This window comes from Anopheles stephensi, chromosome 2 (genome assembly GCF_013141755.1).
Source record: "Anopheles stephensi strain Indian chromosome 2, UCI_ANSTEP_V1.0, whole genome shotgun sequence".
In the NCBI taxonomy this organism is placed as follows: Eukaryota; Metazoa; Arthropoda; class Insecta; order Diptera; family Culicidae; genus Anopheles; species Anopheles stephensi.
Window position 1 is genome coordinate 21,716,284 of NC_050202.1, and position 22,505 is coordinate 21,738,788.

Below are 22,505 nucleotides of genomic sequence, written 5' to 3' on the forward strand. Positions count from 1 at the left end.
TACTTCTTCTCTTTGTTTAATCCTTCATTACGATAAAAAATGATTATCATTAATTACATTTTGTACTCGGGTTTTCTTTTTGATTCTTCTTCAATCTCAATTGACTGTTTTTAACCTTAATATTTCATCTGAAAAATAAAGTAAACATGAAGTACACATTTCTTTTCATCAAAGGTTTCTCGTCAAACTATTTTCTCAAAAGTAAATATTTGCAATGGATTCCCGTATTTCTTTTTCTTCTAAGTCTTCCCATCGTCCCAGTCAAAACACACGATTCCATCACAGAGCGAAAGAACCGCAAGCATTATCAAGAGCAAACAATAAACCCCGAAAAAGAAGCATCCCAAAACCATGCTAAACTTGTTCGCGTTTAACTACTGCTCCAGCTCAAACGGTCGAGAACGCACCACTCGCTAATTATCTTTCATTTGCAATGTCCATTCGCCCGCGAAAAAGGCGCTGAGCAAAGGTTCACACCGCAGACAACAAGCTGCAGCAGCCATCAAGTTTGATGCTGTGTGCTGCTCCTTCTCGGCGTCGTCTACAGCAGAAGCACCTTTGCGATGAATAAAACCACCCTTCACCATGCTTTTTTGGTGCAAAAGTTTAATGCTTCGCGCGCGTCGGATGGCGGCTCAATTTCTGCATCGGATTGCGCGTTTTTGATAGAGCGCCTCCAGATGACTGATTCTGTCTGCTTGCTGTTCGCAGCAGGGTGGTGTACGTCGGTCTGCTAGATCGTCAAGCTCGCCGTCGTGTAATTCGATTGTAAAGTGTAATCCAACTCTCTCGCTGGGTAACGATATAACAGAAGAACCCGGCTCTACCATAGATGTTGCTCGGGAAAATTTGTGACTACTTTTGTCTTTTATCGACATCGAGTGTCTGCAGTGAAACTTTTCCAACCCACGTCCAGCAACACGGCGAGAAAGCGTTATCGTCCGGCAGCTTAGTATTCAAATCAGGTGAAAGAGTTTGCCACTCGTTAAGTGATTCCGGGCACAAACTACTGTTAGAACAGTACGATAAACAGAAAAACGGGACGGTACCTTTTACCAAAGATCCGCAGCTCAGTCCAGCAGCCGTGGAGTGAAAGCATCTCTTGCCACGCTTCCAACATTGGAGAGAGAGAAAAAGCAGAAACAGTTCTTCAGCCGCAGTTTGATAACTTTAACTTTAATTGGTCAGCCACAGTGTGCGGCGCTAGTTATTAGCGACGAAGCATTACATTCAATACGCCGGCCGGTAATGGGCGAAACCGTGCGATGATAATGCTGCGAGCCACTTTTCTTGGCGTGACGGAACGAAGCAAAGTTGTGGAGTGAGTTGCGTTGGGTGGTTGCGATCGATCCGTTACACAAATTGATACAATGATGTGGAGTGATTGTATCGTGCCCGTGCATTGAGCAGTGATTGTGCACTGATTTCGCAAATTAATCCCTTTACAGTGTGCAAAAGAAGGGCGAGAGAAGAAACAACAATCAGTTGATGAAAAGCTATATCCACAGCGGTAGAATTATTTCAAGTCTTGGTGAAGACGTGAGGGTCTCCAACTTACGAGCGAAGAAACTAAACACGGGAAAAGCGGGCTGCTACCATTAATCATTTGCCAGAAGTTCGAGGCTCAATGTTGAGGTAAATAGAAAAAAAAAGCCTCCAAAGGAGAACACATTCAACAGACAAATCTCGCTGACTGACCGTATCCAGTCATCCATCTTGGTGAAGTTATGACGCAGAGTCATGGAGCCTTTAGAAAATCGCCACCAGCACAAACGCTAGCGCGCTCGTCCCACGTAAATTAAGTCTTGCGGCACTTGAGAGGAGACATGTGATTCCCGTCCCGCCTGGCCGTAATCTGGGAGCTCATTAACCTATGTATGTGTGTGGGGTTTCTTTTTGTTCTCTCTGTTTTCTTAAGCGATTGACGATAAATTCTTGAATTTTTTTAAGCTTCCAAACTACTTCAAAGCGCCTGTTGAACCTTTACGGGGAGGTCTATTATGAAGATATTCATTTGAGATATGCGGACATTCTGGGTGTAACGAAAAGTTTGTAGCTGTCAGATTCAGATACTGGTTTTTGCTGGCTTTGAAGTTCTTTTTTATCTGGGTCAATCTGAAGAATCGTAGAAAAACGTCCTGTAAAACGCACACTAGCAGTCAATTATTTACGCTAGACTTCGCTGGACGGTAGAAGTGCGATCGCCATCAATCAATTATGTATTTTTACTACTGTGCATCAATATTCATACGTATTGACATCATTCTTGGCGGCCCGATGGCAGATACGACAACGGCGCCAGTCTTCACACGACAGAACTGGGGTTCAAATCCCATATGAACCGTTCGCCCACAGTGAGGACTTGATTATCCAACTACATGGTATCATGGAGTCTAGTAAACCAGAAGTGACGGGCATGGTACAATACTTCGTTAGGCCAAGAAGTGTTGTCACCTTCAACCTAATGTCATTCTCGACAAGCGACGTCATACTCACCTGAGGCAAAGTGAGTTAACTTTGCAGTAAATATATAAGTAAATTCATTGAAATGCTATTAGAACTCAATTGGACTCCTTACAGTACCTACACCGAGGAGTAACTGTACACATAAGAACCTCAAATTCTGAAAATGTTCTATAGTCATTGTCGCAAATATGTTTGTGAACAAACAACTTCAGCTTGACTGAATCTTTCCCTTGATACAACAGACTTAATATTATGATATGAACCGGTAGAGACGGGGGTTAAAATCACATCCGGACCGTTTCCCCAAGTCAAGTGACGACTTGACTATCCAACTTCGTGGTATCATTAAGTCTCGTAAGCCAGAAGTGGCAGGTATGAGCTAAGAGATCTTTAGACCAAGAAGTGAGAGAATATTCTGATATTAGTGTAGCCATAGATAGCCAGGTATTAAGCACAACAGCACTGGCAGAAATTGTGGAGTTATAGTGGATAAGGAATATGATAGAATTTCTTCAGTACTATTACCAATACCAATTTTTTTCCTATTCAAGTCACTGAACCGATAATGGGTCCATAATAAATTTAATATGCATCTTGATCGATCGAAGATCATCTCGTGATAATCGGAATGAGGAATAAGTCACTGATGCTCCCCTCCAGTTCCAGGTTTTTGATGGAATATTTCTGCGACATTTCCTCAGTAAACACCTAAATGTGATATCCACAACTTTAAAGCAAAGGAGATTCTTCAAAGATTCTTCATAATGAGCACTTGTTAACGAAAATCGAAAAACTTACCGGTACATCTAATGATTATTCCTTCTCCTATGCATAGAGACTGAAACTTTCCCAATTGCCCAATATTGCGTAAATGTTTGTCTAGTCTTCTTCAGATATCGCTCCAAAACAATAGAAAAAGCCATAAACAAGAGCAAAGTAATCTGAAAACAAGGAACTTCTTATCGAACATCTAAAAAATGTATAACTTCTATTACTTGGAACGAAGCAACTAGATAGAGTCAATGAGGTTGATAACACGATGCGTTTCATAACGATGTTAATGATGCACGTCTCTCATTAGGAAGCTGTCCAGATTTCTCACCGATAAAAGCGCATACTAGCACTTTGCAAAATACCTTTGCAGAAAATAAATATTCATCGAAATTAACCAGCTCAAGAGATAGAGTGGTGAACCTGGGTGTGAACCTGGCCCAACTAGAAAGCCCAATTAATTGGATCATTTGAATGTTTCCTTTCTATTTCGCTATCAAATTTACAGACTCCGTTCGAGCAAAATGATTGCAGCAAAATTGTAAGCATTATAAGTGAACCTACACAAATTGCATCCACATGCGCATGACGTTCCAATTATCCCAATGCTGCTCACCACTGCCGCTGTCAATTGCATACGCAAAAGATGTATCTGCTTCAAACCGTTATTACCGTCGGTTCTCCGCTTTCCAGGGTGCATTTTTCACAACCTAATAAGGAACCAGCGCTAGCTAAGGTATACATCTTCCTCTGAACGTCCCTATAAAATATTGGGAACACCACGTGCAGCAAATTACCGCCATTCTATACCGTGCTGATGATCATGATGATGCTGCTGACATAAAATCATGGACACATAAGGCAAGGGAAAAACATGTGTCCATGTTGAGATGGCTGGCCCTTTCCAGTAGAACGTGTTTTTTGTTAACAGAATTGGAAAGATCCCTCCTCTCGCACCGACATTTAATGTCTATATAAGGTGATACAAGATGTTGATGCGATCGTGAAGAATTTTCGAGGAGAACGACTAAGACGATCGATTGTATCTGAGAGGGATCTCCTCATATTACATCGATTAGATCATTGTCGCTTATGTCTATCGATTTCAAACGACTTTTAGATTGAATCGGTTGCGCAACATGTCATTAGCAGTTAAGTGAACCGTTAAAAATGACAAAAGGGACAATCTAATTTTACCCCCCTTCGAGCCTTATCATTCCAAACCGTCCCGAATCGAATGGAAAAATGAGGAGTGTGACCTTATCGTCTAAAATTTCCAGTCCATCGATACGTGTTTACCATTTCCGGTATAAAGAGTGGCATGATAGGGGGGAGAAAGCGAAAACTTTTCCTCCCACTAGCAACCGGCTGGCTTTTACGCACACCACACGATCCCCATTCAACCTTTGCCCTTTTCAAGACGCGCGTTTGAAGCAAAAACATCAAACCTCGTGTACGTCACACGCAGTGACACAACCGTCTTTAAACACACCGTTTACAATTACACCGAAACGTACTTCCAGACACAGACCGGGAGGAAACAAATGGATGAAATTCCACTAATCCTCCCGCACCTTCTACCTTATTATGGAAGACAGCAGCTTCAGCTTTGAATTTCCGTCAAACTCCGTGCCGTGACGTTTTGTCATTTCATAATGCTCCGGGGCGTACGACGGTAAATTATTCAGCTACAGCCGGCTGTTCCACATGCACACACACGTCGGGCTATCATGTTGGATCGTTAAAATCGACTTAATTCGTTGACTGATACGGTATGAAACCGGGAAAGATGATTTGTAAGCATATTGTCGTGCACGATTAAATTTTGTTTTTTCTATTTTTTTACATCTGTTGTTGGATATTGTTTTCTATGAGACTAAGCTAAAATATTAAAAAAAAAACACGTAACACACACAAACAACCAAATTTCAAAGCGAAAAAGCGCGCCAAAATAAAGCCATAACCTTGCGCGCGTTTTGAATCGATCAAACAAGAGCGGAGCGGAGTTTTGTTTTCTTTTTCACCACGAAAGGAATGCGACATTGGCAGTTTTTCCTGGCGACAACGTTCCGCAACGCACAAAAAAAAACGAGTCCAAAATAAACAACATACACTCAGAGAGAGAGAGAGAGAGAGAGAGAGAGCACACGAACTCATCTGAATTCTTTCTCCAGCAACATTCGACGGTATTTGGACATCGGAATATGTCGCCGTGGTTGCCAAAAATATACACTTGACCTTCTTTTGGTGTGGTTGGGATGTCATCCTTTTTTTTTTGCGCCTTCTCTCTCTCTAGAGGTCACATCAGAATTACCCAATTTCTAATGGTGTTTGATTTCCGATCGATAGGGTGGTATAATTTTCCCCACGCACACAATCACCCCCTTCTTCGTGGCGATAATCATATCTATCTGGCGATTTAAATTTCAGTCCAAAATTTAACGAGGATAGTGTCAAAAAACGGAAGACAGAAAGGATTGTAAGCCAACTAGTGATCCAACCCGAAAGAAGGTTGCCCTTTAATCCTCGAAAAGGGTACGGACACAAGATTGAGAAGGATTACTGCTAGCGCTGGAGCTAGAGCAGAAGAGCGTCTTTAAAGATTAGGTCGCATCATATCGTACGACCCAATCACAGACCCAGGTCAGTGTCCAGAACGTTCTTTGGAAAAGTGGCATCCAAAAGAGAAGATGATACGTAAAGAAAATGATTCCCAAATCCGTGGAAGGAATGGACAAAACGATACGATAAGCCTTTAGCAATAGGATGGAATGCGAGAGCTATTGGTTGTTAAAAATTGCTATCATTACAGATATAAGAGAGGAATTTGTGAACTTGGCAGAGTACATTTAAAACGATTTAAAAGGAAAATCGAAAATCATATTTGAAACGCTAAAATCACAAAATTTGTTTATAAGAGTTTGAAAATAACAAAAAATTAGCATAATTGTAGTAATCAGTATTGTAAAGGTGTTTAAAAACGAAGTAAAATAAAAAAAATATTTTAGATCGAGGAGAAAGTTATAATTGAAGAACATATAAAAGTGTCAAAACAAGACAAAAATTACATGGCATAATAGACATAAATAATAAATATTTAAGAGCAATTTTGAAAATCGATTGATAAGCAACTAAATAATAATTTTCAAAATTAATAAAAAAAGAAATAGGATATAAACTAGCAAAATCAAAACAAAAGTCAATAAAAAAAGAGCAAACAATTTAAAAAACATCAAAGTGAAAAAAATATCGTAAAAGAACAGAAATAGAAATTAAACAAAAATAAATGAAAAGTTTGTAATAAGAAATAAAGCACTTAACAATATGTAAATAAAAAATGATAAAAAAATTATTAAAAACATAAGAAAAATAAAAAAACATCACATAATTTTAAAGCATTCAATCGAATTCGTAAATGAAATATCAGACAAAATTATTCCAGGAACGATGAATAAATTTTAGGAGAAATAGATCCAGGCCGTCTCTTACAAATAAAAAATAAAAAATAAAAAACAAATGAAATTTAAGGCTTCATATTGATTGAAAAGAATTCATAACAGAAAATAACGTCAGTTCTGCAAAAATCGTTCATGAAATGTTTTAGTACTCGGAACCCCGAGCAAGGGATTTTCCGATGAAATCAGAATCGCACAAACGTAGCATGGAAAAATTTAATTACTACGCTCCACCTGATACTCCACCTGAGTGAGGCACCATGGGAAAACCCGCTACAGTTGTGTGTGTGTTTGTGTGTCATACGAAATTCGACTCTTTCATAAACAATTTCTTTTTTTATAAATTGAAATAACATAATCCCAACACTTTTTTCAAGAAACATCCGCGTGCGATAGGATGGTATGAAACGAATGAAATTGCAAACATCACGCAAACCCAATCCATCCCCCGATGATATTAGAGCCGATCAGGCGAACAACAATCAAAATGCAAACCAATATTCTTGCCCGCTTTTTTTGGTGTGTTCTATTTCCTCATTTTCCTATCAAAATATTTTCATCCTTCTGCTTCAAGCTGGAACGCCGGTGCGGAACGGAATCATATCGTATATTCTTTTTTCCCCCTTCGTAATCGTTATCGTCGCTCTCACACAGCAGAAAAAAAATCGATACCGATGAGTATTGGATTAAATTTTTATAATATCGTCAATCGATATCGCCACTGCTCTATGGCGAACGTTTTCCAACCGGAAGGTGGTCGGAAACCGGGTAAAAATAAAATCGATCCAGCTCGATCCGCAAAACTTCCTTCTTAAATTTCCCCGGACCAAAGGTTCTTGGCTGCACGGACCTCGATTTTTGATTTTCAGTTCAATTTTTCACGGTCATCGCTAGATAATAAAGCGAAAAGGCACACCGACACTCCGACATCGCAGAAAAAAACCCACAGCTGATGTACCGGAAACAGAACGGAAAACGAAACGCACACAAAAGCGCAACAGCCTGACCGCGCAATAAATAGCGTCTCGAGAGGAGACCACCGGGTACATGGGATGGGAATTTTCTTTTCACGGTCAACGGTGGGGGGAGGTGGCGTTGGAAAAACGGCCTTTCCAACCAACCGGATTCGATACATACAACCCGGTTTTTGCTCTCCCATTTGGAAAAAAGAAAAACCCCCCAACACAATTTTCTCACCCAAGCTCTCAATCTTGCGGGGCACACAACCAAACCGACACACCGGCACTCGTAGTTGTTGGGGTGTCCCGAAACAAACAAAAAAACGATCCGGACGTGCAGTGTTTTCCCTTCGCGGCAGAAACGAAGAGTGGCAAACGAAATGAACGACAGGAGGAAACAGTCAGCTGTTTCACATTCGCCAGCGCGTTCGTTGATGGTTTTGATTTTTTGGCACTCGGAACCCACCACAGCGCGCAAAACAGCACGTGACTACCGCTTTATTGGCAGCCGGTCGGATTGGCTTGGGTTGCGGTGAGCGCAATGGTAAACACGGCCTGGTTTATGTAATCGAAAACAAGGTCCGATTCGCACGATCGAAATGAACAGATTTTAAAAATGTACTAAAAACATGTCCTCTAACAAATTGCATACATTTAGGCGTTACAACTCTTTATCTTCTAAGGGGTGGATGGATTTTTTACGGTTTTTTAAGGCACACTTTTCATCATGTTTTCCCCCAAGCAAACTATGTTGCTGCATTGCCACCTCGCAATGATAAAGTGCCTAATTAATGTTTGATCGAAAAATGCTGTCAAAAACTAAAAAAAAACCAAGAACGAAACCGCCGTCGACCTATCTGTCTATAGGAAAGCAAACCGCCGCCTGGTAGTAGTAGTAGTGATAGAGAAAAAAACCCGGTTAAGGATAAAGTTAGTATCTACGATGAAAACTCGGTCAACCAAATTTCCCTTCCCGACCTTCAAAATTATAACTAAGCTAAAGAGAATGACAGAGAGTGAGATTGCGAGAGCGAGAGCGAGAGAGCGCAAAACGGACGAAGCAAAAAGGGACTCGTTTCGTGAGGAAAAATTCCATTTTGTACGCGAATAGTGGAAAAAGGTGAAAAGCACCACCCTCCACCTAAGGGGGGTCATTGGTGGGAAAACTCTTCCCCCCCGCCCGCTCCACCGAAGCAAAATGCATCCCGGAGTATTTTCCCTCGTCCCTTCCCTTTTCCCTCTTGCACTCACCAACTACTACCACCACCGCCTTTAGACTGGGAAAAGTGTAAGCGAAAATGCCTTTAACCTAAGAAGTCGACAGAAGCGTTACCTTGTTCGGTTGAGTTTCCACAGCTTTTTAGTAGCACATCCGCATGGACGCCTTTTCCATTTCGGAGGGGACGACGAAACCGGAACAGCCAGAATATTCGCGCTCACGGAAGGATTATTGAAGAGATTTTGCTGTCCGCAGCCGACTTTCTGTTTCCCTGGGGTTTTCTGATACTGGCAGTGTTGGGTTGGGTGATGATGAAATGGATCTTTTTTTGCCACGGGTTTTTCCGGGTTTCACTAGATTTTTTTCCTTTGATTTTGCTTAATTTTCGCCGGTCACTATTTGCTCCTTTCCGGTGTAAGGATGAAACTGTTGCTTCTAGAGCGGTATGAGTGCTTGCAACACCTGTTTCGTAGAAAAGTCCTGCATCGAACACTGTTCAATCACTATCACTGAGCTTTAAAAATGAAAAGGAAATCACAACACACATTAAAATTCGAGATTCGAACTCGAGCTTTTGAAAAGAAGAAATTCTTTTGAGATATTCAAAAATACACAAACACTTTTACTGAACACCATTCCACTATCTTAACTTCTCTCAGCGCCCACTTTTAAGCATTCAATCGAGCGTTGTAAACATTTTTTTTCTCCTCTCCTATTTTGTAATTCATTCACCCACTCACACTTTTTTTTCTCATGCTGTTTGTTTAACTTTTTCACTTGTTTTCTTTAATGCTGTGCGGCTAGTAGTGTGTGTTGAAACTAAAAATTCGTACCCTAACCGTGAATTCGATTTACTGTTTTCTTCCTCTTTACCATCTTTTATTTATTTCCTCCATTTTTATTCGCGTTTTCTTTTATGCCGTACAGCCTTCGCGAAGCACACACACGCGCGCACGGCTCAACACTTTCTCACACCTGCCGCAGCGATGCGTGTGCTTCTTCTTTTATGCTTTTTTCCCATCTCAACAGGCACAAGAAGATGAAAACGTACCAGCGAAAGAAGCGAAAAAAAATAATTGAAGAAAAACGTGCAAGCGCGAAAGAAGAAGGAAGCAGAAGCAAAACACAACAGCTTAAGCATTGAAAAAACAAACTCGCGACGCCGTGGTCGCGCGCGCTCGCACACACCACACACGCAAACGCAAACCACTTTTTATGCTTTCTATTTCACCGCGTTCGTTCGTTCGGTCTCTCTCTCTCTCTCTCTCTCTCTCTCTGTTTCTCGATTTATGCCGCGCGGTTCTTCACCTGAGTCAACAATTTTTGGAGCTTATTTTTTGATAGTTTTCGTTTTTCTTCCACTTTTTTGGGGAGCGTTGCTTGGTTTGGTTCTTCAGTTTCTTTACCGCGTGGCCATCACATCATCACCCGGAGGCACAACGCCCCAATGATGGTATGATTGTCCATCGGTGTGTGTGCGTGTGTCCGCTAGATGCTTTTAAAGCAATTCTTCATGTGCTTCATGCAATAAAACGGAAAGAAGGGAGAGAGAGAGAGAAAAAACTTTCAAGTTTATTCATCCCTAAAGAAAAGGAAATAAAACTACCTCGTGGCGTTGGAAAACGTCAAATGGACGGCCATGAAAAACGGAAATATTTTAAAATTCTTTTGCCTTAGTTAAGTTATTACTGCAATAAAAGCGCTTTCAGCACACGCGACACAAAATGTGGAAAAGAAATATGTAAATGTGATTCAAATTTAAAGAAAACCCATCTGTCGGGCGAAAGAAATTGTTATGAATATTTTATTGCTCTCATAATGCGAGCGGTTGAACAATTGGTATTTTGAAAAAATAGCCAGCATAAAAATGGGTTTAATTGCTCATTTTATTAGTTAGAGAATTTTACGCCCGCAAAGAAACGCTTCGCCCGTGGTGTTAATGCTTATATTAAAAGCTTTTCTTCACACGCAAGAAAGACGGTTAAATCTATCGACCGAAAGGAACGATGGCCACACAGCACTCAGTATGATAAAATCCTTCAAAAAGCACACAAATCACATTTTCCGCTTAATAAAAATAAATCATTAAAGTCCCAAAACAACTTGTAAATGATGAATCTAATTGGAAAGAAGCTTCGCATAGTTTAGGGAAACAAACGCACACAAGAAACAAACACAAATTCCTCACAAACTGCACGAGAAACGCTTGTTTTTGCCACATTTAAGCAAGCAAACAACAGTACACAAAAACACCATCTCAAAGGGTTTTCATTCACGAACACTTTTTCGAACCTCTGGGCTCGAAAACACCCGCAAGCACACCTGACGATTGGCCAGCCAGGCCACCTTCTTTCATCTTTCCCAATTTACACACACACACACACAACCCCTTCAACAGTGTACACGCACCAACAAAAGCACGACGCGGTCCAGCACACTCCACGATACTGACGACGGTGACGACGAGCGAGCGAGCCGTGTTGTTCGAGGGCCGATTTTCGAATGCATTTTCCAGCCCGATCGACGGTACGTTCGACGCCACGGTTTTGCGTTGCATACCGAAGAGAACCAATCCCCCGTCCCAGTTGGTTGATGCGTTTCCACGGATAATCGGGAGCATGGGGCAAGCTGTCTCGCTCTGTCGTACCGTTTGGCGCCGTATGCTCCGCGCTAGTCACGCCAGCGAATTCCGCGTGCGTTGCTAGTGAGAGAGAGAGACTTTTCTTGTACACACACACAAACACAATCGCTCTCTCGCTCTCCTGCACCAAGCAAAAGCACCTGTACAACATTGCGTCAGCCGTAGCATAGTCGCGCAACACCGACGCAACATAACAGAATTCGTGCACGGACGGCACGCGTGGAAAGCAAGCATCTCCCAGCATCGACAGCTGATTTTGCGAGAGCAGAAACATAACACAATTCGCTGCTGTAAATAACGGATGATGCGAATGGGGGAAGCGAAATCTTCAACAAATGAAGGCTCTCTCTCGCTCGCCCGCTGCGTTGCGGTCTCTATCAAGCAAAAGCTGTTATCAACATGCTCGCACAAAATGATGATTACAGGTGTGTGCTGATGAAGCATATAAGTCGAACGACGGAGTCGAGGTGCACTTCGGATGCACCTTTCTCCAGCTTGCAATCAAGGTGGGTACGTGACGATGTGTGTGTGTGTGCGTGTATGTTTGCTGGGAAATGCAAGAATGCATGCTTCTCGGGCACATGCAATGTGCAACCGGAGCGATGATAATAGTTGATGTATTGCAGTGTGTTTTAAATATTAATTTTTTGTTGCTTTATCTCATGTGAACTGTAGCGAGCGAAGTCTTTTTGGGGAAATTTCTTTGGTATTTAATTAAAATAGATTTAATTGTTTTTTTTTTCTCTTGGTAGTGGTTTAATATATGTGCTATTTAAGTTAAGTTTGCATAATTTTTAATACATACATTTTCATTTCTCATGTTATTAGCAATTTATACGTTTGTTGCTTATTGCTTAATGAACTGTTTATAAAAATTTGATTATTGTTTTATTACAGTGTTGGACATATAATAAGATAATAAGATAACATAATAAGACCGCCAATTAAAATCTGGGATAAACCCATCACAAATATTTAAGTGTTCAATCGCAATTTTCAGTTCGTTCAGAGATTACTAAAAGATTCAAATAAAAAAAATCGTAAGAATTTAATGTCTGGACAAAGCAATAAAATATTTAGCCATAAACAGGCAATTTTTATTAAAATCAGTTAAAATTAAGATTTAAAACTATAAAAATGCAGATAATTTAAAAAAAAATTATCACGTCTGACGTATTTTAGCAAGTTTTCCATCAAAATTGCACCAAAAAATCAGGGTCCATTTTCTGGTTGATAAATTATACAATCTTTTACCTTCGATGTTCAATTTATTTTTATTCTAACTGAAAAGCCGGGCCGTATTGCTAAAAGATGTTCAACTCAATTTCACATGATAAGCCACCAAGTTTATTCCAATCTGCAAAATAACCTAATTTAATAATTCTTGCAAAATTTAGTGGTTTTACTATATTGTCCCGCACTGTAAACTAATTAATAACGTTTATCAAAGTAAATTAAATAATGAATATTAAAATAAATAAATTTGAATTTTTACATACTTGAATAAAACAAAAAGATAATAAAATCAGTTATATTAAGAGATTTATATTAATAATATGAAATTGCCTAGTAAACCAACTGATTCACTGGATTTAATAAAAATGCACCAAATATCCTAAAATTGTACAAGCTAACAGCTTGTACCGTCAGAATCGATTTGACTTTAATTTTTGCAATTCCGAACATCGCCATATGCTCATTATCACACCGTACGGACGACAAACAAACCCTCGCACACACCACACACCATCCTCCCTCCCTTGCACCTTCCTTCCATCGATGGGCGACCTCTATTTATGGACATTCCACCACGACCACGACTCCACAGCTCCTCCACGGCTTACTTAATCTTCCGGGGTGAGTCTTAGCCCGGGCGACTGGAAAAGAAAGTCAAGTGCATGGCCGACGCCACCGAACGACGCAACGATGCCGTAACAGTGTGTAAATGCCACACAGACACATACCCAACGCATCGTAATATGCGCCGCGGACAAAGAATGCATTCGCAGCAACAAAAAAAAAAGCCCCAAGATGCAATCGGGTGCGCCAACGCATCGAACGTCTTTCTTGAGCTTTTTTCTTTTAAATCATAGAATTTATTCTCCTTCGCCTTCGCCTTTATCGCTTCCTTTTGCGCTATCGTTCGTCTATATCCACGATTTTCTTTATTATTTATTGCCCGTAACTGCTCATTATCGGTGAGCAATGAGGAGCGATCGATTGAGGTCAGCGTGTAGGTTGCAAGGCGTATGGATCTAGAGTGACATTCCCCCAGCGGTCCTCGGTATCTCTTATCCGGGATACTTTTGTTGATCGTGTCGTTCGATAGTAATAACAGAGAGAGAGCACAGTGGAACAGCAAAGGCATGAAAGAATCATAAAACGGAGGCTTAGGCGCCAGAAAGGAGGCCACCAGACTTAAACCAGAGCAATGTGTTAAGTGAACGCGGTGTCCTCTAAGGACACGTGTTGCGTAGTCGGCGTAACGGTAACTTACTACCGTTGAGTGAAGCACAAACGGGGACAGTTACGGAGCTTAATCAGATATTCATTACTGGGCTTCATTGTAAGAACTTATCAAGATGGTGTGATGTCATTATTATGTCTAGAGAGATTTGATCCTGATCAGCTGTGTATTTGACAGCTGTCAAATTGTGTGCTAAAATTGTATTTTAGTACAAAGCAGACTCCTAAAGAGTTTCTTGTTCTCGCTTGTTCTTTAAAGTGTTCAACTTGTTCTTCATTTTACATAAAAAACGTTGGTATAATCAGCTTTAATGTTCTCAAAAATTGTCCTCAATATCGACATATCTAAGATATTGTCGAAGACATACAGAGTTTCTAGATTTCTTAATGCATCAAAGCTATAATTTATCCCATTTCTTCGCAGCCTAACCACCCAACCACCCTACGATTACTCCAAGCCAATAAACTTGTTCTTTAATCCCACTCGCCAGCCATCCAGAAAAGCTAGTTTTATATCTTTACTACAGACATCCCTGCTTGCCAATAATGACATTTCGCTTGGACACGCCCTTTTCCTGTCTTTTGCCCCACATGTGAATATTTTCTCGATATTTTATTGAACCTATAAGCCAACCAGCGATACATCACAACTAATACTCCGGCCTTTGCCGGCGGGTCCAAGAAGTCACATTAAACGCTAATAGATGATAGTATCCTTCGATATACCGTGCCTCAACCGTGATCAATTTTACGACCCTTACAGACTCACCCACAGTATCAATCGATGGAGAAGATGATTCCTTGCCTGCCAAGACGTGTAGGAGCTAGGCACTGGTGGGTTTGAAAGGATAAGATAGGTTTCCACCCCCAAACAAAAAAAATTGGGGGGCCAGTACAACCTGCCACAACATAAAACTCGCTCACCTGTAACGAAAGTCAATAAAAGTGTGAACCGTTTTAATGCGCCGTTATAAATAGGCCTCCCACTCCAGCCGTACCACCCGTTCGCTCCACTAACGAGTGAACCGAGGGCGTACAAATTTGTGCCACGTTTCGCTATCCTTCTGCTTCGTCGGTGCACTCAACCAACGTTTCGGTATCCAGCTCGTGGCATGCATTTATTGCCCTCTTGCAAGGTTTTGGAGGTACTGTAAGATGTACTAAAAAAATGTCCAAACATATAGCTCTTACAGCTACAAACTAGCCCAGGCATCCAACAACAAACGATGAAGATAGTTGATGTACCTTGGACCAAAAAAAGGTTAAAAACTTTAAAAGTTTTCCGTGAGGTAACTGGTGTACCGTCATCGCAAACCGTTGGTCATTAAGAAAATGAATCGCAGTTAGTTTACCGAGACAACAGCTACAACCAACCCACAAAAAAAAACCCGCAACAAGCACTATCAGAGTCTTGGGCGTCTCGGTATCTCGAGTGAAACGACGGTCGTTCCGGAAAGAACCAACAGAAAAGTATCACAACATGATAAGAGAGCGTTGTCCAGTAGCCACAGCAACAGCAGCGCCGAACAAAAGTCTTCCACTTGCATTCTCACAGTTCCCCCCCCCGAACGAATAGGACAGAGAAATGGCGATATTTTTTTTGTTTTGGTTTGGTTTTGGAAACACTCTACAACCCGAACGGGGGAACGATTTTCGCGAGAAAAGTCACGACGAACAAACGGTTACTCTGGCTGGACACGGGATAGTCTCTGGCCCGGTTAATTTAATGTGGTACCACGCCACCGACACTATCCCAACAACGTCGTCCACCCATGTTATCCGTGGGGTTCGGTGGCATTGTAAGGGGAACCATTTTGTGACAGCAATGAACTTTCTTGGCTAGCGTTTCGTAGCAGGCAGGTTCACTTACTGTCATTGTGTGTCTATCTTTTTGCCCTGTCAGCTTATAAATATTCCATTTGCAAAAAAAAGCTTAACAGGGCTTTGATTTATTATATTGTGTGCAATTTGTTAATTGCCTCAAAGAAATCAGATTGCTTTAAGTATATTCAATTGTATTGTTTTGGAGTTAGTATATTTAAGATGAGGGCGGTCCGAGACCTTTCAAGATTGTATCGCCATGGAAAAAAATATATTTAAGATGGCGGAAAAGATAAACCAAACTTATTGGATTTCATTTTTGAAACAGTCATCACAATTTTAAAATGTAATAACGTTTTGTCGTAAAAGAAGTACCTTAATTCTTGATCTCTACAATTCTGAAGCAAATACGTCCGATACATGATGACTAGACTACATCAACAAACACTCTATGAAGACATTCTGGAGACCTCACAAGCACAAAAAAATACACCAACCAGAAGATAAATATAGGACTCAACGGCTACATCTGTCATTCAGGAACTCTGTAATATCGTACACCGCTTTGTCATTTCCTTATCAGTACCCAGTATGGCCTACGAAATCCCACCGACATACTCTCATAGGCGTAAACAATTGCACAATCAAATGTAACCTTTACGTTTCCGAGAGCAAATCGAAGATAATGCCAAAACCAAACCAAACACCACCTGGCGGACTTTCTATCGCAAAGCTTAGATCAAACACTTCTTATCGGAGCAATATTTGTTGAGGCAGTCCGCTATCGTAGTAGTTCAGGCAAGTGTTTAGGTTTACGAGGACGATCCAGGTGGAACTCTCCAGCATGGTTCAACTGATTCCATTTGACAGTTCAACCAGCTGTATCGATCGATGCCCGATTAGATATGGTTCGCAGAGTACGCACCAAGCACCAAGGGGGTGCCGCGTGTTCGTGCACCCGATATCGTCTTATCTTTCGCCGAGACAACACCCTCTAAAACCCCAAACACCACAGCCACAGACAGTGTGGCGTGACCTACTTGTGTCCGGGAAGGTGCTCAAAAACTGTCAATCCACTGTCTACTTACTGTGAGGGGATCACCATCAGTGGTAGACGAGATGGAGCGATTGCACCAACAGCTTTAGCATCCCACCAAGATATCAGGATCCAAGAGGAGAGTCATACGCCATCTCTTTACATGAGCTCATCATGCGAATTGTTTGACAACAACAAGATAGAGCTTCCTTATCATTCGCCCGCCATTAGCTGCTTAGCATTGCTGTTCAAATATTACCTGCTCTGGTTGAAACCTTTAAAAAAAACCAGCTCCACACAATTGCGTCGCCGCCCGCAGTGGCAGACTTTGTTTCCGTTTGCGTTGAAGTGAGTGAATCATGTGTAGAATTAACGCGTCCCAGAGGTTACAATCCGGAAAACCAAGCCAAACATTAGAATTTATGGCGATGGACCGACCCGAGAGCTGCTCACAGCTCGTAAATAAACGTACCAGTAAGCACGGGGTGGTCACATTCGCTGGGCAGACAGACGGTGCTGCGGTCCAATGGGGCACGAAACCGGGCATACGAAAGGGGGATCTCGTATTGCTTTGTTTGTGCAGCACACTTCCTAGTGTGGCCTAGTGTCGTCTAATAGCGCAGCAAGATTGCAAGATTGAACTCGTTTAATAACCGGCCCGTCGTTGTTTGTGCACACACCACCTTACGTAATGTCAGAAGGGGAAAAGGGTACCAAGGGTTCTGTCGTCTGACACAAACACACTAGACGATGTGAGATATGGGCGGTGGCGGCGGTGTACTTACTCGAATTACTGCAATTTCTCTTTCCCTTACCGATGGGGACACAACACTGCTTCACTGTAGGAAGTAATTGACAAGTGACTTCCATTGTGCTCGACTGCCGGAACTCGAATTCGGATCGAATTTAGGTTAATTACTATTGTTCCTGAAAGAGTGTGCCGGACAAGGAAAATCCGATTGTGAAGGCAATATCCCCCGATCAAATAGGATTAAACAGGACAGGATGGCGGGATATCCCTGACCCGCACCCTCAGGTGGTCGATGAGATAGGTTGATGAGATATTGGAAATTAAACCCATGGGTCAACCAACCGGCACAACCTTAACCCCTGCGTGAAAGGCCACAAGGTGGTGGCGAGAAATTGGAGATACTGACAGGAATGTCAGAACCGGTAATTGTGGACCACAAGATATTTTCAATCATGAACCGCACCTCTCACCAACAGCCAATATCTTCCAGATATTATTGCTCTGGACTGTAGTGGAGTTCCAACATCCATTTCTTCTCCAAGGTTCCCAACATCATGATGTCAGACGTCATGAGCGCGCGCGCGCGCACACATACACGCCATCAAGGCCTTAATACGGAAAGCAGTACGTGCCCCCGAACGCAGTCACGCAATAAAACCTCAGCCAACCTCTCGCTAACCTCACCCGAACACTCAAGGCAGTGCATTGATTTTACAGAAATTTATTCCCAAACACCTCCGGCCACCGTTCGCCCACGTGTCATCGACATCTTCGATGCACTTTTCACCACCTTTTTCTTCCGCACCGCATATAAATCGCGAATTGAAACAGCCCACACACACACACACCCATCCGCGAGTTGCATCTTTGTATTGCTTGCATTTATTTGCTGCACTTCAGGCACATCGGCTGTGCACAGCTTATCGTTGATACGATTACGGCGCACATTAAATCCCACACAACCATTCGACAGGGGGGGGGGGGGGGAAACAAGCACAATGGGCGAGCGGATGTTTTCCCCTTTTTGTTCCCCTTTTCTCGCTGTTAAGATGCCAACCAGAAACAAGGAAGTTCATGGGCGAACGTGGCATGCACTTCCACAGTATGTCGACAAATTTTCACTTTTCTTCACCAGCGTTCCACGCGGAACCGGGCTGGGCACAACAACATCCCCAAGAAACGTGTGCTGAAATGGATGTATCCAATGGTAATGGATGATACTTCCCCGGTTTCTTTCCGGGATTCATCAGCCTAATGTGTTTGATTCACTTTCGACCGTAATGAAGGGGTTTTTGTGTTGTTGTCAGAAAGGGTACTTTCGTCGGGTTGCAACGTGTGGCGGCAGTGGTCTTCAATATGGGTTCACTGAGATAAATATGAGTGGTATAGGACAGTTGGACACAGCATTATAAAATAAAAAAGAAAGAAAATATTAAATCAAAATCTAATAACATTTTAAGTAATTGAAAAAGTTACAACATTAAAATCGGAAAGCGACTTTGATAAATTAAGACAAAAAAATAGGTAACTCACAAGCAAACAATAGAAAGTAAATAAAAAAAACCCAACGTAAAAATAAAATTTAATATGAAAAAGATATAAAATTTAAACAAAAGCTATGGAAAAGAAACATACGCTTACGTAATAGCCTTATAAGACACACAAGAAGACAAGAGAATAAAATAAAGGAGAAGAAATATTAAACACAAAAAGAATAAAATATAATACAAAAACTCTATTTTGTAGTAAAAATTGGATTTATTTATTTACATTTCTAGATAAAAAATACAACACACACTATAAAAAATGCTGATTGCTCACAAGCTGAATCATTGTTTGACTTTCCGGATTACTCACCACTGCCTTAAATGATCCAACAGACCTATCCAATTACTTCAGCTCTAAGCCAACTCTCGTACGACAAGCGTTTTGTACTATCCAACCTCCGCGTTTTGTACCGTCCATCACCCACCACCACCACCACCACCGATCATCAATCCCGCAGAGAGTTGGGTTTCTGTTTGCCACCCTTGCCTCCAGAAGGAAGAAAAAAGTCTCATCATCAACAGCATCAATGGTGTACCGTTGTTTAATTAATTGAGGAAGCAAACTCTCGTACCACTCTGCTGCTGCTGCGCCTGTAGGTGCGTTTTGTGGAATTTCCGTACCAGCTGCTGCTGCTGCTGCTGCTGCTGCTGCTGCTGCTGCTGCACCAGAACGGAACAGAATTCCACACGTGTAGCGGGTGTGTGCCCTTCGGACAATGTGTGCAGAGAAAGTAGACAGACCCGCCGCACACATACACTTGCGCGCGAAATGCACATTTCTAGAACAATCAGTGTAAACATCGTGAACTCCCGCGAGAAGAGTCGCGGTTAGTTCGCGATTGGTGCCAACGCGGTGGGCGGATGATTGAGATTTGAATTTAACGTGCGCACGAATGCACACGCTAATGCAGTTTTGTGGGGGGAAGGCGTGGATACGCAGCTCGGTCTGCCGGAGTGCTTGCGGAATGCGCGATCTTTCGGGTATGTAAGATGGGTGGTGAAAGCTAGGTCCGGTTGACTGTTTTTTGGATTTGGAGACTGTTTTGATGCGGGCTTCTCGGGGTTATGATGAGGGGTTTGATACTATGATTTCTCGTGAAGAAATTTTTTTTTTTTAAATCTAAAGAGCTAATATTTTTATAAAAAAAAAGATAATATTTAGTACGAGAACCGTTAAACCGTTTATTCAGCTTAAGAGGAAAATTGAAAATAGGAAGAAACAAACTTAAGAAACAAGACAACAGAAAATCGAGAAAATCAAAAGTGCCAACCAAACATACAAAAAAATTAGGAACATGAAAAGTAAAGATATGAAAAATATTTAAACTTAAAATAAAATATATGACAAAATAAAAGTTGTCAACAAAAAATTTTAATTAAAACTAACGAAAAAAACAAGATCGATATAGCAAGACGTAATACACAAAAGAAACTTAAATCGAGAATGAAATAAAAAACAACCTGCAAAATGTTTTGGGTAAATTAAATTGGTAAAATTAATGAAAGTAAAAGAAATATAAGAAAATAAATGCAAAAAATCACAAACACTCACAATAATATGAAAAAGAGCGTATATAATGTATATGAGCTGAAATACTAAAAATAAAAAAAAATTAAATAAAAATTAATAATGTACTGAACGATTAGAAAAGACTTAATTATGATATTAGTTAATGTTGGATCTTCTTCTTTTTCTTTGGCCTAACAACAACCTCTTGAGTCTTGTCTGTCATTTCTAGCTTACTAGGCTTATTGATATCGTAAAGTTAGATAGACAGTCCTCACATTGGGGGAAAGGCCCAGATAGGATTTGAACCCCGGTCCTGCCGTATGAAAACCGGCGCCATTGTCGTCTATATCAACAGGTAGTCCAAGTTGTTGGACGTCTGTTGATCAACTGTTCGTTTTTTCGCGATTTGGGAGTCACAAAATTTTCAAACTTTTTTATGTTCAATGAAAATTTTCTAAGTATTTAAAAATAAATTATTATTATTATTATTATTATAAACCTACCCAACATGATTTTGAAAAATCGGCGCTTGTCGTTATAATTAAAATATAAATAAATACTAAACTTGGACAATACGGCGTCAAGCCGTCATACTGAAATTATAAATAAATAAATACTGATACTTGAAATCCTTGATTTATTTTAAGTTAGTTTATAGTATCAAAAATGATTGCACTGTTTACATAAATCACAATTCACTTTTAAACGTTGTCTTACAATACGTACACCTGATATGAAAATCTCAACCATTTTCAATTTACCTTCATCACCACCAAAAGCATTTGTGTCGATTTACTTCCTTCAGTTTATCACGACCGGCAACCACAACCAAAGCCGCAAAAGGATTATCCCACACCCGGGAAGAAGGAATCTTCGCTGGTTCTAGCTCAACAGCCCTCAACAGCCATCATCAGCCCCGGATACCATGGTAATAATAATTTCGCCAAATCGTTACCGCGACCTGTTGAAGAACCTGACACACGATTATCGTCATCGTCATTCTGCCAGCCAAAGCTCGGTTTCATTGCTCTCTTTTTCTTCTTTACTTTCGCCATTACCTTCACATGTTGAGCTGTCTTCTGGAAGACCCAAAAAAACACCCCCAGAAAACAAGCAACACACACCTCAAGCGCTTATTTAAGCGGCATCACATATGGATGTGGATCTAACTGTCCCACCACACCGGTTGCCGTTAAGCTGTTCGCTTTTCCGGCAAACGCAACGGATTTCGTGACCCACCTACGAACGGTTCTGGTCCGGTCGGTCCACCTCTAACTGGAGGAGGGCGCGCCCGACCGTTGCTTGTTTTTGGAGCGTTGGTAATTAAATCGATTATTTATTTTATTACTCATGTGGGTATTGCTGGGCGAAGCTCTTTTGTCGGTGTCGGTGACCTGAGGAATGCTGAACCGGAACCGCCTTTAAAGTTACGCTGCTAAAGTTTTTGTTTTTGTGAATTCGCCCATTTTTGTGCCATTTTTCCTGTTTTGTTTTAGCTGTTGGTTTGCTCAGCGTTTCGCATCTTCATATGGTAGAATGCCGAAGAGACAGAGCGTATCATCATAATCCATAAAAAAGCTTATCAAATGAGGCTACCTTTCTTTATAATTTATAATTGTTTTGCTTTGTTTTGTGCTAAATTGAAATCATATAAAGATGATTCTGATAAGAAAACGCTCTACGTAATATGAGAGTATCCTGGTCACGGCACCAACAACCGAAAATCGTATTTTGAACATCAAAGTACTTTATTTGTATCCATAAAGGTGTTTTATTCACCCTAAAATACGTGTATCATGGAAACAGGTTCATCGGAAACGCTCAAAAGAGGCATTCGGTAGATCGCTTTCAACAAGCAGTCTT

General features: G+C 41.1%; 2 protein-coding genes across 10 annotated transcripts in view; both read right to left on the reverse strand.

Moving 5' to 3' along the window:
• Positions 1 to 22,505, reverse strand: part of LOC118504922 (protein yippee-like CG15309) — a 99,856-nt gene that overhangs the window by 49,707 nt on the left and 27,644 nt on the right. The window contains exon 1 of one of the 7 annotated variants that reach the window (XM_036039998.1): positions 8,985 to 9,385. The exons of 5 other annotated variants lie outside the window; for them this stretch is intronic. The gene's annotated coding sequence lies outside the window, so the exon portion shown is untranslated. Of the gene's footprint in view, positions 1 to 8,984; positions 9,386 to 22,505 lie in introns of those variants that run through there. One more of the 7 variants, XM_036039999.1, reaches the window with a different exon arrangement.
• The window catches only part of LOC118504921 (ras-related protein Rab-23), a 56,906-nt gene that overhangs the window by 6,911 nt on the left and 27,490 nt on the right, over positions 1 to 22,505 (reverse strand). Inside the window, exon 1 of one of the 3 annotated variants that reach the window (XM_036039994.1) lies at positions 8,985 to 9,121. The exons of 1 other annotated variant lie outside the window; for it this stretch is intronic. The gene's annotated coding sequence lies outside the window, so the exon portion shown is untranslated. Of the gene's footprint in view, positions 1 to 8,984; positions 9,122 to 22,505 lie in introns of those variants that run through there. One more of the 3 variants, XM_036039996.1, reaches the window with a different exon arrangement.